This window comes from Mus musculus, chromosome 17 (assembly GCF_000001635.26).
Source record: "Mus musculus strain C57BL/6J chromosome 17, GRCm38.p6 C57BL/6J".
NCBI classification, from domain to species: Eukaryota; Metazoa; Chordata; class Mammalia; order Rodentia; family Muridae; genus Mus; species Mus musculus.
Window position 1 is genome coordinate 13,431,156 of NC_000083.6, and position 15,554 is coordinate 13,446,709.

Consider the following 15,554-nt stretch of genomic DNA (forward strand, 5'->3'; position numbering starts at 1 on the left):
TTCACTGTGTCCCTGTTTAGTTTCTGTTTCCACAATCTGTCCTTTGAAGAAAGTGGCGTGTTGAAGTCTCCCACTATTATTGTGTGAGGTGCAATGTATGCTTTGAGCTTTACTAAAGTGTCTCTGATGAATGTGGCTGCCCTTGCATTTGGTGCGTAGATATTCAGAATTGAGAGTTCCTCTTGGAGGATTTTACCTTTGATGAGTATGAAGTGTCCCTCCTTGTCTTTTTTGATAACTTTGGGTTGGAAGTCGATTTTATCCGATATTAAAATGGCTACTCCAGCTTGTTTCTTCAGTCCATTTGCTTGGAAAATTGTTTTCCAGCCTTTCACTCTGAGGTAGTGTCTGTCTTTTTCCCTGAGATGGGTTTCCTGTAAGCAGCAGAATGTTGGGTCCTGTTTGTGTAGCCAGTCTGTTAGTCTATGTCTTTTTATTGGGGAATTGAGTCCATTGATATTAAGAGATATTAAGGAAAAGTAATTGTTGCTTCCTTTTATTTTTGTTGTTAGAGTTGGCATTCTGTTCTTGTGGCTGTCTTCTTTTTGGTTTGTTGAATGATTAGTTTCTTGGTTGTTCTAGGGCGTGATTTCCGTCCTTGTATTGCTTCTTTTCTGTCATTATCCTTTGAAGGGCTGGATTCGTGGAAAGATATTGTGTGAATTTGTTTTTGTCGTGGAATACTTTGGTTTCTCCATCTATGGTAATTGAGAGTTTGGCCAGGTATAGTAGCCTGGGCTGGCATTTGTGTTCTCTTAGTGTCTGTATAACATCTGTCCAGGCTCTTCTGGCTTTCATAGTCTCTGGTGAAAAGTCTGGTGTAATTCTGATAGGCCTTCCTTTATATGTTACTTGACCTTTCTCCCTTACTGGTTTTAAAAATATGGAACGCTTCACGAATTTGCGTGTCATCCTTGCGCAGGGGCCATGCTAATCTTCTCTGTATCGTTCCAATTTTAGTATATGTGCTGCCGAAGCGAGCACTGCTGTTTGCATTTTAATTTAATAAAATTCTTGGCCATATTTGGATATGATGCAGGCCTGCCTCTTTCTCTGTGAGACTACGTGGCTATTGCACTGTATGGAGCTAGCATACTTTACCTTTTGGCCAGCTCTCTCCTTATCGACATGAGGCTTCTGGCAGCAGACATAATCAATCCTGTGCCATTTGTAAAATGTCCATGTAACTTATTCAAGGCTTATGGTCGTGGAGCCGTTGAGCAAGTACCTGTGAGGGGGGCTCCTCCCAGCCCACAGCACTGGTCTGTTCCTCCAGGCTCCTCTGCATCTCTGCAGCTCCACACAGCTCCCTAGCTGTTCCTAAAAGCTCCCCACAATTACCCACATGCCTGCTGCAGCTTCTAACACTGCTACACATGGCTCCTGGCTGGCTGCCTGCTGGTTAGAAGACATAGCTTATTGTATTATTTCATGTTGATCAAATAAAGTTAAAAAAAAACCTAAACAAAACAAAATCACATGCCATGAAAGGCTGGGCATAAAGTGTGCTCGCCATGCAATCTTGAGAACCTGAGTTCAGATCCCCAAAAATCGTATAAAAAGCTTGGCACAGAAGCTGGCCTGTAATTCCAGCACTTCGGGACACAGACAGGATTCTTGTGGCTTGCCAGCCAGCTAGCCTAGCCAGTGAGCTCCAGGCTCAGTGAAAGACCCTACCTCAAAAAAGATAATGTTGAGAACAATAAATTGGCTCCCTGGCAGGTGGGCCTGGGCTGCCTGAGTAAGGCAGCTGTGCTGGGCACAGTGCCATTGGAAGCAAAGGTCACACACACTTAAAGCAACCCAGCAAGGCAATTTCTTTTTGTAAGAAGTGTGCTTTAACCAAAGCACTCGGGAGGCAGAGGCAAGCAGAGTTCTGAGTTCGAGGCCAGCCTGGTCTACAGAGTGAAATCCAGGATAGCCAGGGCTACACAGAGAAGCCCTGTCTCAAAAAAACAAAACAAGCAAACAAACAAACAAACAAAAAAACAAGTGTGCTAGTGTGCTGCAGAAACCAAACAGGACCAGCAAGCATGGGTGAGGGTGGGACAGGAAGCGCAAGTGGTTCGGTTCTAGCCCACGTGGTGACTGTGTCTTTTCCTCCATTGGCTGTGAGCTGACCTCACAATCTTTCTCAGCTGCTAGTTTCAAATGAATGGTACAAAAGAAATGAAGGAAGGTTGGAATGGCCTGAGTAGGACCACCAAGCTCTGGGAATGCAGTGGGGTCTTTATACAAAAACATCTTCTTAGTTGGGGGAGATTTTAATACCTGCATAAAAGTTTTACAGGGTGAAATTATGCAATAGCGGCCCCCTGGTGGGCTAGATACCTTTGATAGAAATAAAAAATTACAACAAAATAGAAACAAATAAACAATAACAACAGAAAACTTCTCACAGTGGCACACACCTTTAATACCAGCACTCTGAAAGCTGAGGCAGTATGAGGGCTGAAGTCATGCTTTAAGGCTAAATGACTGTGCTTAAGAGATCAAAACAGAAATGTAAATAATGTTGGTTGCCCCAACTGCATAGGATGGGCTTGATCAAATGTAGGTGGGAGGTATGCAGGCAGGAGGCATTTCAGGCTGTATGCTTGCCCCCATTGGAAAAGGGATGGAGGAAGTCTATAGCTTTATAGGCTATGCCTATATAAGCACTTCACTAACATGATCTCCAGCCATTTTCTGGGCATCCCAGGAATGGATCTGGCCAGTGTCTATCATCCTGGCCAGTACTGAATAAAGCTTGTGCAAATATGGTTCAAAAATTGTGGTGGTAGTCTTATTGTTGCCTGGTGGGGGTAGCAGCAGGTGGATCCCTGTGAATGCCAGGATAGCAGGTGAGCACACACACATGGAGAGAGAGAGTGACAGAGACACACAGAGATGGAGAGTGACAGAGAGAATCAGAGAGAGAACATAAATATGATCTAGAGAGCAAGTCAGTGACTCTCCGTGGTTCCTGCCCTGACTTCTCTTAATGATGGGCTGTGGTACCAGTGTGAGCTGAAATAAACCCTGTCTTCCCCAAGCTGCTTTAGGTCAGAAGGTTGTATCACAGCAACAGATAACAAACTAAGACAGGGCTGATCCTGTGCCACAGCGCTCTATACCCAAATACCACTGGGAGAGAGCAGGTTTCCCAGGAGTGTTGACAAGCCTGTGAGCGCAGGTAAGTCCACCACTTCTGCTCAGAGGGACCCACCCGGAGTCCTCAGGTCACAGGAACCTAGGAGCGGCCTGAGACAGGATCCTTACTGTTTCCGTCTGCGCCCGGAGCTGATCCTGTGCCACAACTGTCCATTCCCAAATTCCTTCTGGAGAGAACTGGTGTCCCAGGAGTGCAGACTCACCTGTGAGCACAGGTAAGTCCACCACTTCTGCTCAAATTTCTGGCGCAAGAGGGACACACCCAGAGCCATCAGGGCACAGGAACCAAGGAACAGCCGGGGACAGGATCCTTCTGGTTTCTGTCTGCACCCCGGATCTGACCCTGTGCCAAAGATGTCTATACCCAAATTCCTCCAAGAGAGAACTGGTCTCCCAGGAGTACTGACACACAGGCTTGCAGGAGGGACAAGCCACAGTCAGAGACTGCAAGACCAACTAACACCAGAGATATCCAGGTAGCAAGAGGCAAGAGCAAGAACATAAGCAATAGAAACCAAGGCTCCTTGGCATCACCAGAACCCAGTTCTCCCACCACAGCGAACACTGGAAACCCCAACACACCAGAAAAGCAAGACTCTGATTTAAAATCACATCTCATGATGGTTATAGAGAACTTTAAGAAGGACATAAATAACTCCCTTAAAGAAATACAGGAGATCACAGGTAAACAGCTTAAAGCCCTTAAAGAGGAAACACGAAAATCCCTTAAAGAATTACAGGAAAACACAACCAAACAGGTGAAGGAATTGAACAAAACCATCCAAGATCTAAAAATGGAAATAGAAACAATAAAGAAATCAAAAAGGGAGACAACCTTGGAGATAGAAAACCTAGGAAAGAAGTCAGGAGTCATAGATGCAAGCATCACCAACAGAATACAAGAGATAGAAGTGAGAATCTCAGGTGCAGAAGATACCACAGAAAACATTGACACAACAGTCAAAGAAAATGTAAAAAGCAAAAAGCTCCTAACCCAAAACATCCAGGAAATCCAGGACACAATGAGATGACCAAACCTAAGGATAATAGGTATAGAAGAGAGTAAAGATTCCCAACTTAAAGGGCAAGTAAATATCTTCAACAAAATGATAGAAGAAAACTTCCCTAACGTAAAGAAAGAGATGCCCATACCATCCAAGAGGCCTACAGAACTCCAAATATATTGGACCAGAAAAGAAATCCCTCCCCTCACATAATAGTCAAAACACCAAATGCACAAAACCAAGAAAGAATATTAAAAGCAGTAAGGGAAAAAGGTCAGGTAATATATGAAGGCAGACCTATCAGAATTACACCAGACTTCTCACCAGAGACTATGCAAGCCAGAATCCTGGGCAGATATTATATAGACCCTAAGAGAACACAAATGCCAGCCTAGGCTACTACACCCAGCAGAACTCTCATTTACAATAGATGGAGAAACCAAGATATGCCATGACAAAACCAAATTTGCACAATATCTTTCCACTAATCCAGCACTACAAAGGATAATAGATGGAAAACTCAAGCACAAGGAGGGAAATACACCCTAGAAAAAGCAAGAAAATAATCCTCTTTCAACAACCCCCCCAAAAGATAGACACATAAATATAGAAATAACATAAAAATGACAGGAAGCAACAATCACTATTCATTAATATCTCTTAATAGCAATGGACTCAATTCCCCAATAAAAAGACATAGAATAACAGACTGGATATGTAAACAGGACCCAGCATTTTGCTGCATACAGGAAATGCACCTCAGTGTCAAAGACAGACACTACCTCAGAGTAAAGGGCTGGAAAACAATTTTCCAAGCAAATGGTTCCAAGAAACAAGCTGGGGTGGCCATTCTAATATTGAATAAAATCAACTTTCAACCAAAAGTTATCAAAAAGGATAAGGAAGAACACTTCATACTCATCAAAGGAAAAATCTACCAAGAAGAACTCAATTCTGAATATCTACGTTCCAAACGCAAGGGCACCCACATTCATAAAAGAGACTCTACTAAAACTCAAAGCACAACCTGCACCTCACACAGTAATAGTGGGAGACTGCAACACCCCACTCTCAGCAATGGACAGATTCTGGAAACACAAACTAAACAGAGACACAGTGCAACTAACAGAAGTCATGGACCAAATGGATTTAACAGATATCTATAGAACATCTCACCCTAAAACAGAAGAATACACCTTCTTCACAGCACATCATGGTATTTTCTCCAAAACTGACCATAGAATCAGTCACAAAACAGGCCTCAACAAATACAAGACTGAAATAATCTCATGCATCCTATCAGATCACCACAGATTAAGGCTGGTCTTCAATTGCAACAAAAACAACAGAAAGCCCACATACACATGAAAGCTGAACAATGCCCTACTCAATGGTAACTTGGTGAAGGAAGAAATAAAGACATTAAAGACTTTTTTAGAATTTAATGAAAATGAAGGCACAACATACTCAAACTTATGGGACACAATGAAAGCAATGCTAAGAGGAAAACTCAAAGCTCTGAGTGCCTCCAAAAAGAAACTGGAGAGAGCTTACACTAGCAGCTTAACAGCATATCTGAAAGCTCTAGAACAAAAAGAAGCAAATTCACCCAAGAGGAGTAGACGGCAGAAAATAATCAAACTCGGGACTAAAATCAACCAAGTAGAAGCAAAAAGAACTATACAAAGAATCAACCAAACCAGGAGCTGGTTCTTTGAGAAAATCAACAAGATAGATAAACTCTTAGCCAGGCTAACCAGAGGGCACAGAGACAGTATCCAAATTAACAAAATCAGAAAGGAAAAGGGAGACATAACAACAGAAACTGAGGAAATTAAAAAAAAAATCATCAGATCCTACAAAAGCCGATATTCTGGAAAATCTGGATGAAATGCACAATTTTCTAGATGGTTTTAGTGCAGAATACTATCAGACCTTTGAAGAAGACCTAATGCCAATACTCTTCAAGCTATTCCAGAAAATAGGAACAGAAGGAACACTACCCAGTTCATTCTATGAAGCCACAGTTAAACTGCGTATTCTCTCTTGGAGACGGAAAGGTTTCTATCTAATCAGGAACTTTTCACAATTTTCATTCATAGAGGACATCATAAGAGATTTTTTTCTACTTCTATCATGTTTTCTCCTAGCACTTGAGAAGGAGAGCCTTGCAGATCTCTGTGCGTTAGAGGCCAGCCTGTCTATAGAGAGTTAGTTCTAGTACAGTCAGAGCAATATAAGATCCTTTCTCACAAAATGGAACAGTCTGACCCAAAACAAAACAGAAAGCCTCTGCTAATCACATGGGCGGCTTTCCTGAAGGTTACAGCTCTGAGGATAGGACTTCCATTGGCCTTTGTATAATTCTGTTCGCATACAATACAGAAAAGAAACAGGGCTGAGGTGCGGCAGTACACACCCACAGTTCCGGACACTGGGAAAGTCCAAGGCCAGCCTGCACTACAGAGTGAGTTCAAGGCCATTCTCAGCAAGTTAGTGCGATCCTGCCTCAAATTTGAAAGATTAAAAGAAGGGCTTGGAAATAGTTCACTGGTAGAGCCTTTATCTAGCATGCACAACGCCCTGGACTCAGTCCTTAGCAGGAAAAAGAATGAGAGGTGGGGAGAGAAGGAGAAAAGAAAGGAGAAGAATTGAGGGAGGGAGGGAAGGAGGGAGGGAGGGAGAGAGGGAGGGGGGAGGGTTTGTCATTCAAATGTTCAAAGACCGCTCTGAAGGTCATCACAAAGCCTTTGCACTATCGCTGGGACAGAGTGATTCACTGTCTCCCACCAAAGGCACAACACAGAGCCTCCCTCCAGTGTCTCCTTTAATGAACTGGAGCCCTAGCCCTCATCAGTCACTCCCTGGTGGCCACACAGTCCTTTTCTTCTTGGACATGGGCACTCAAAATTCTCCCCCATTGCTGACAATCCAAATTCTAGAGCCGACACTAGCGGGATTTTTCTTTTCTCCCTTTCTGAAACTTGGAAATGGAGCAGAAACACCTGCAATAGTATTCTAAGAAAATCTTGCGAATGCATAGGAGGGTAGGACAAGCTGAGCCTCAGAGCCTCTTGGGGAGTAGAGGGGGCACAGGGGCTGCTTTCAAATTGTCTAGTAGTGAGTTCCAGGACAAACAAGTCCTGGGTCCTTTGCCAGTAGATGGGAAGCCCAATGCTACTGCGCAAGGCTGAAGAAAAGGGAGACCAAATAGTGCCTCCCTCGAGTGGGCCTTAGTTTTTAAGAGCAGCACCCAGGTCCCTGCACACAAGGCTGCTCCACAGACACATAGGGTCTGGATGACTCAGACACCCTAGGACTGTCACCATGAGGGCACAGTAAAGTTTGCCCCTGGAAAGAGCTGGAGCCTAGCAGCCACTGTGGTCATTGTGAGAGTACCCTTCCCATGCGTATGCAGGGAAAGCACCGTCCTCCCTCCCTCCCTCCCTCCCTCCCTCCCTCCCTCCCTCCCTCCCTCCCTCCCTCCCTCCCTCCCTCTCTCCCTAATGGCACAGAGGTTTTGAGATCTATTGGTGGATGACCCATGATCATGCAGGAACTCAGAGTTACCAAAGGGTGAGCTGAGACAGAAGATTAAAGGTGTAGTCTTGTGGTGGTATGCAAAACAGAAGTAAGCTGCATCAAGAGTTATTACAGGAAAATGGACAACCGAGGAAAGACAAAATTAGGGGAAGTGAGAGAAAGTCTGAGGGCAGGGGGTTCTAAGAGAGGAAAAGCCATGAACTTCCTTGTCTGGCGACTTTTGTGGGACTATGGCAGAAACTGGACAAAGGCTGGTTACTCTCTGGGCCCACCTAGTTGGGGTGTTGAAGCCCTGTCCATCCTGCCTTGTGACTTGTTAGCCGCTGACCTCAAATATCTGCTGTTTAGTCACTCAGTGCCTCAAGTGTCTCAAGCGCTGCTAATTGTACTAAGCTCTGGTCATTCTCACAGTTGCATGAGCAGCCTGCACCATGGCAGAGAGTTAACTCTAACACAGCCACCAAGACGTAGCTGCAATCTTTCTTGGTTACCGCATAATTTGAGGTGGTCTGGGTGGTCTCCTGAAATAGGTAGAAGATTCTCCTGAAATAGGTAGAATAGGTAGAAGCCGTCCTTAGCTACAGCTGTCTGTTACATTTACCTGTGTGAGACATAAGGCTATGTAAAAATGCCTTACCTATTCCTCAGGGGCGTTGGGGCATCCACTGGCCTGCTGCTGCTGCTGCTGCTGCTGCTGCTGCCTCAGAGCCCCAGTCTTCATTGTTTAGCTTTGCTATCTCACATCCAGCTACGGAGCCTCTTATTCCCCTCAGAGTTCCACGCCTTGCTGTGTTCGCCCATGATCATCCTCTAATCCCGGTGTCTGTTCTCACTGCAGCGTGTGTGAGCGGCTTGCGTTTTCACTGTGGCCCTTCTCTTTCCGCAGAGAGCAGCTCCAGCCACAGCAGCCAAAATTCAGAACTGAGGCAGGCAGGCATCCTACCCGAGACTGCACTGTTCTCAGCTGTCCCTCAGCCAAGGGTAGTTGTGCCCATAAACCCAGAAAGCCTTATGAAGGATGATGTGACTTTTGACCTGTGACACTTGTTCTTTCACTTCTTCCCAACTGTAAGCTAAGATGGACCGGATCCTGGAACAAGAGAAGAGGGAGGATTCCTAGTCCCTGGTGACACCTGGGAGCCATGCACCGACTCTGGCTGTTCGCCTCCTGACTTTGGGTTCACTCTCAGAAGGTAGTAAGGGCTTGTGGTGAATACTTAAGTTGCTCGTGCGTGTTGCGGCGAGAACCGACAGCACTGTGCTCACTGTGGGAACCTGCTGTTACTGTGAGACTGGAATACCTCACCTTGGCATCTGGCACTCTGACATGGGGTTATTTTGAACTGGTGACAATTGAAACGACCTAACAAGGGAGCAATCTCTGCTCCTCTCTGTCGTGGTCAAACTCTAGTGGCTAGACTAAAGTCAGCATTTCTTAGGAATTTGTGGCACTGGTTCCCCTCTACCATAGGAGCCATCTTCTTACTACTGGCAGAGGGGACAAAAGGCTGTCCGTGGTGCCTACTAACATACCAAAGTGTATGTTGGTCTCTAGGCTTCCTTGGAATCACAAGTGCCTGTTACACATTTCAGAGTCCATCCTGGCATCCTGGCTCCACACAGCAGCCCCTCCCACTCTCAACTTCTTCAGCCCAGAAGCTTCTCTCCCCACAGCGTCTCCTTCTTATGACCCTGCTGTTTTGGCTGGGTTCTAATTTTTGTCTTCCTGCCTTTCCCCTCTCCCCTGGTCTTCTCTTTCTCTCCCCTCATGGTCAAGTCCAGTCTACTGGCCATGTTCAGTCTACTTTCTCTCTCTGCTCTGCACTCTTCCAGGTGCCTCTGGCTGGTCTCTCCCTCATATCTACAAATAAAACCTTCCATTTAACCATAACTTGGAACACTCATACACTCCCCATAGGCCCGAGCAAGCAGTATAAATTCCCCATGTGAGGTCATAACACCCCCTCCACTGCCTGACCCAGAAGGGAAAACCACAACCTACTACAGAAATGAGACGGCACCAGCAAAGAGCACGTGAGCACACGTGAGCACATGAACACATGTGAGCAATGACATGTGAGCACATGTGACAGCCTGACCATCTAGTATATGCCTTTCACCGGTCTGCTCATGTTTGTATTTGTCAAGGAAAAAAAAGCAAACACAGAACAGAACAGAATAGATTAGAATGGGTGGAATCAAGAGGCCATTGCTGGTAAGACGTCAAACAGCTCCAGCTGACCTTCTGAACTGGACTTCAGACACCCATACACTCCCATATAAGGGGACCTTGAGACTGAACCAAACCACAGCTTCCTGAAACACTGTTGGCTTCTACTGACCTTACATTTCAGACACACACACACACACACACACACACACACACACAGTGGTTGTGAAAGATCCTGACAGAATGTAAAAGGTCACAGAAGCCCTGAAATTAATTGGCAAGATAGATGTTACTGTTAGCAGAACTAGCTTCACTGACTTAGAAAAATAGAGGTGCACAATGCTCTGGCCACTCCTTGAACCTGTGTGTCTGCCAATGTTTTGACCGTTCCTTGAACCCATGTGTGTGCTCACTGATGAAGCCCATTGCTAGGTATTTGTGATATTGGTTGCTGAGAAAGAGTCAGAAAATCTCCCCAGCAACCACAGCCCGGCCAATCCCGAGTTGCTACACCTGCACCAGACTCTTTCCTTGTACCCCTCCCATACCCATTTCTTGAGAATAGACATGGTTTAGATCTGGAAATCCCCTACTCTCCCCTTCTCTTTGCCCCCCTGAGGGCCTACAAAAACTGGGACCTCTTTCCCCTCGAGGTCGACTCCTCTACCCCTGTGTGGGATATGAGTCGTCCCCAGAGCTCTGGCTTTCCCCAATAAAGCCTCATGTGGTTTACATCAAGCTTGGTCTTGAGTTCTTGGGTGTCCGCTATTGTCCCGAGGCCTGAGCAAGGGGCTCCTCTCGAGTCTTTCAGTTGAAGCAAAAGCAGACTCCACTGTTTTTTTCCTTTCAATCCCTTTTTATACCCCTTAAGTCAAAGTTTTTCTATTAGAAAGACAATTACCTCATAGCCACAAGTTACACATTTTCTAAAAACAATCCCCACAAAAAATATTTTTAGAGAACAGATTAAAACCATTACACAAGTTTCCTCTTACTCTTACAACAGGATTATTTTGGAACTTATGTTAACTAAGCAATTCTTGTCTCTCTTTCTTTCCCCAAGCTCATTTTAACCCAAAGGCAATAATTCTCTTGTTATAGGTTAACAAAGTTTAAGCAGGGCAAGTCTATAGAAGTACATTTCTTCTTGTAGTTTGCTGAGGACAGTTTGCCTTTGCTAAGGAACAGGTCATCTGTCTTATGTCTTATTTTTGACGTCTTGATCAGCTAGGCTGAGTAATCATCTGTTCTCTGTTCTTATACTCATCGGAGAGCTGTATGCTCTTTATTGTAACTCGGTCATTTATCTGTTACCTCATCCCTAGATCACAAGATGAAGGAACTCAGGCCCCACCTGCAGTGAATGTTTCCTCAGATCATTAACTTTTCCCAAGCTTATTTTTCTTGCTACAGAGTTTACGTGCTTGCAATGCATGAACGCTCCCTGTGTTCCTCTCTGTAACTCATGCAGCTCTTGCCGTTGTATGAGGAAGGGGCACATTCTATTCTTGATTCCAGCTAAATTTTCTATCAACTACTCTAACTTCCCAAATTACTTAACTCAAGCTAACTTCCTAAAACTACTTAAATCTGGGATGGAGAGATGGCTCAGCGGTTAAGAGCACTGACTGCTCTTCCAGAGGTTCTGAGTTCAATTCCCAGCAACCACATGGTGACTCACAACCATCTATAATGGGGGTCTGGTACCCTCTTATGGTGTGTCTGAAGACAGCAACAGTGTATTCACATACATGAAATAAATAAATCTTAAAAAAAAACCTACTTAAATCAAATCAAGAATTCCATGAAGTCATTAATTCATCTGAACAGCATCATCTCAAGAACGTTCATCTTTATGCTGATCTTCAGGAAACTTGTCCAACGAAGTGGGCTATCACCCAGGAAGCAACCACACCAGGCTCTAGGCAGTGAGGGTCTCCCAGTGTCCATTCACACCACGTCAAATAAAGGAGGAATGTGGCTGTCACCTGCAGGAGAAAACACATCAGTAGCAAGAAGCAATGCTGAGGCAAGGCTCCTGGGACTGCACCCACTGCGGCTGAGCAAGACAGTGGGACATCTCGGGGGAGTTCACTTGTCTGCTGTAGCTCTTCCTGAGTGGCACCCACCATTGACCTATGCCTCCCTGCTAGTCACCCTTCCAAGTGACTGGAGAGTTGCTCCATTCTGCTTTGGTTAAGATGTAAAGCCCAAAGAATGTCAAACTTCTAGCCAGAGTTTGCCTGCTTCTGTGCCTCAAATTCATGCTGAAGTCATTACCCCCAAGTCAATGCTATTTGGAAGTTCAGGTTTAGGGGAGTGTCTTAGCTAGTGACCTATTGATGTGAAGAGATGCCATAACCACAGCAACTCTTATTTAAAAGAGAGAGAGAGAGAGAGAGAGAGAGAGAGAGAGAGAGAGAGAGAGAGAGAGAGAGCATTTAATTGGGGCTTGCTTATATTTTCATAGGTTTAGCCCATTTTCATCATGGAGGGGGAATATGGCAACATGCAGGAAGACATGATGCTGGAGAAGCAGCTGAGAGTTCTAGATCCAGATGTGCAGGCAGCAGGAAGTGGGAGGTGCTAGGCTTGCCTTGGGATTTCTAAACTTCAAAATCCATCCCCCCAGTGGCACATTTCCTCCAACAAGACTACAACTCCTAAATGTTTCAAATCGTGCCTCTCCCCAGTGACCAAGCATTCAAATATGTGAGCCTCTGGGGACCGTTCTCATCCAAACTACCACAGGAAGGACTATGTTGAGTAGATGAGAGCTTCGTGGTGAGATCCATGCCCTTATAAAAAGGGGTCCCAGAGGGATCGCTTTGTGCTGTAAGGATACAGCAAGAAGACAGATATCTGCAAACCCGAGGAGTATCTGCCCAGAGCTTGGCCACCAGAACAGTGGGAAGCACAGATCTATCTGTAAGGCACTTGGTTACACTGCTGACCAGGCTATGACAGGGCAGAGCTTCTCACATCAACAGCCCCAAGAGCTACCCATATTTTTGCCCAGGGCAAGTCTTGCTTTTAGTAACATAAAGAAATGTTCTGTTGTTTGAAGCCTATACTATGTTCTTCCCAAACTTGCTGTACCCAGGCTAATTCTTGCTGATCTCTCCCCAAGTCTCAGAGAAGTCCACTTGGGTCCAAATCAAAAGGAAGATGACTCATGAGTTGAATAGTAAAGAGGAGCACAACATTCAAAAGCAAAGGGAACATGGTACAATTATCAGAACTGGACAAAAGCCTTTGAGAATCTAGGAGCAGAAGGATCACCCCTCAACATAACAAGGGTGGCATATGACAAATGTACAGTACATTACACTGAGTGAGAAAGTGGGAGCATTTTCTCCCAAACTGGGAATGGGACAAGGGTGTCCACCATCTCCACTTTTGTTCAATACATTGCTTGAATTCATAGCTAGATCCATAAATCAAGAGAAAGAAATATAAGAAAGATGCAAGTAAGATAAATCCCACCATCTGTGGTGGTCTGAATATGTTTGGCCCATGGGAAGTGGCACCAGTAGGAGCCGTGGTCCTATTAGAGGATGTAGAGCCTTGTTAGAGGAAGGATTTCACTGTGGAGGTAGGGCTTTGAGGTTTCATATATAGTCTCAAATATGGCCAGTGTGACCCCGACCCTCCTCCTGGCTACCTGCAGAAGACAGTCTCCTGGCTTCCTTCAGTTGAGATATAGAACTCTTGGCTCCTCCAGCACCATGTCAGCCTGGATGCTGCCATGCTCCCCACCATGGTGATGATGCATGGAACCTCTGACACTGTAAGCCAGCCCCAGTTAAACATTTGTCTTTATAAGAAGGACCTTGGTTTTGTTGTCCCTTCACACCAATGATCCCAAACTAAGACGTCATCTGTTTACTGATCTTAGACTTTGAAGACCATGGAGATTTTGTCAGAGACTCTGAGATCTAATAAACACTGCCAGCAATGTAGCAAGAATTGGGAAAAAATCATCTATTTATACACAATTTAAAAAATCAGAAGCCAGGCAGGAAGGGTGCATGCCTTTAATCCCAGCACTCAGGAGGCAGAAGTAGAGGCAGAGGCAGGTGGATCTCTGTGAGTTTGAGGCCAGCCTGGTCTACAAGGGGCAGCCAAGGATACACAGAGAGAAACCATGTCTTGAAAAACTAAACAAGAAGAACAACAAGAAGAAAATCACTAGAAATGTCAGAAAAACAATCCCTTTAACAATATTATCAAAATAAAACCTAGGAGCAAGCATGCCCAAGAACCAGAAAGCCTCTACAAGGAAAACACTAAGAAGAGAAAATGAAGATACTAGAATATGCAAAGACCTCTCATGCTCACAGGTTGGCAGAATTAACCATGAAAATGGCTCCGTTACAAAAAAAGTCATCTTTAATTTCAATGTAGTCTTCACCAGAATTCCAATGACATGCTTCAGGAAACTAGAAAAACAAAACAACAAAAATCCAAACTTAAAGTTCATATGAAAACACAAACAATGCTAAATAGTCCACAAAGCAATCCTGTGCACACACAGCAATCCTTTGCACACACAGCAATCCTTTGCACATAAAGCAATCCTGTACACACACAAAGCAATCCTGTACACACTCAAAGCAATCCAGTGCACACACAAAGCAATCCTGTGCGCACAGCGCTATTGAAGGCAACTTAATTCCTGACTTTAAATTCTATGACAGAACCACAGTAAAACTACCAGCATGGTACTGACACAAAGACAGATGTATAGACCAATGGAGTAGAAAAGAAGACCCTGAAATAAATCTACAGAGCGGCAGCTGTCTGATTCTTGGCAAAGATGGCAAAAAGTGGATGCTGGAGTAGATATGGCTTCTTCAAGTTCAGGGAGGAAAACCTGGATTCAGATGGAGACTCAGTCCTCATCCTATACAGCATCAACTCAAAATGGACCAAGCAACTTCATGTAAGACCCAAACCAAACCCTGCAGGAAGGCAGAGGAAAGGGGTAGAGACCTTGGCATATGCCATGACTTTCTGAGGAGGATATAAACAGATACAGAAATCACGACATCAGCTATGGGACTGCACAGGAACCAAAACACTGGAGTAAGGAGATGGCAACAGAACTGAAGAATTCATGTGTGTGTGCACGCGGAGGGTGCCTAATGTCCAGACTACATAAGGAACTAAATAACTACCAAAAGGACAAACCATTCCACCAGTAAATGGTCAAATAAACTAAGCAAACACTTTTCAGAAGAAGCAATCAATGCACAAAGGGGTCCAACATCTTTAGAAACTGGGAAAATGAAATCAAATGTTATCTATTGAGAGGCTATCATCCCAGTTGGAATGACTCTACCATCAAGAAAACGAAAGATCAGTGAGGATGTAGGGAAGGGACAATAAACACTCTGGTGTAAGGGTAAATTAGTGGAGCCACTGTGGGAGCAGGTGCCAATGTCTGAACTACTAACCCTGAGCTATTGTATTGCATTTCTGGGTCTATACCCCAGGAGTCAAAGTCTGCTTTTTGTAGAGCCACCTGCATACAGGGTCTATTGCTACACTGTTCACTAGCTACACTGTAGCCAAATTATAGAAGCAGCCTAGATATGGAAGTGCAAAGGTTGATAATGAAAATGTGGCCTATTACAAGTGGAGTTTCCTCAAACCACAGCGAAGAATGAATGGCACTTGGA

The 15,554-nt window shown here is 44.7% G+C and overlaps 1 non-coding gene across 1 annotated transcript; it reads right to left on the bottom strand.

The window, feature by feature from the left end:
- Positions 1-877: 877 nt before the first annotated feature.
- Positions 878-984, bottom strand: Rnu6 (U6 small nuclear RNA). Its single transcript, NR_003027.2, has one exon. It is a non-coding gene; the product is annotated as a U6 small nuclear RNA (small nuclear RNA).
- Between the last annotated feature and the right edge of the window lie 14,570 nt (positions 985-15,554).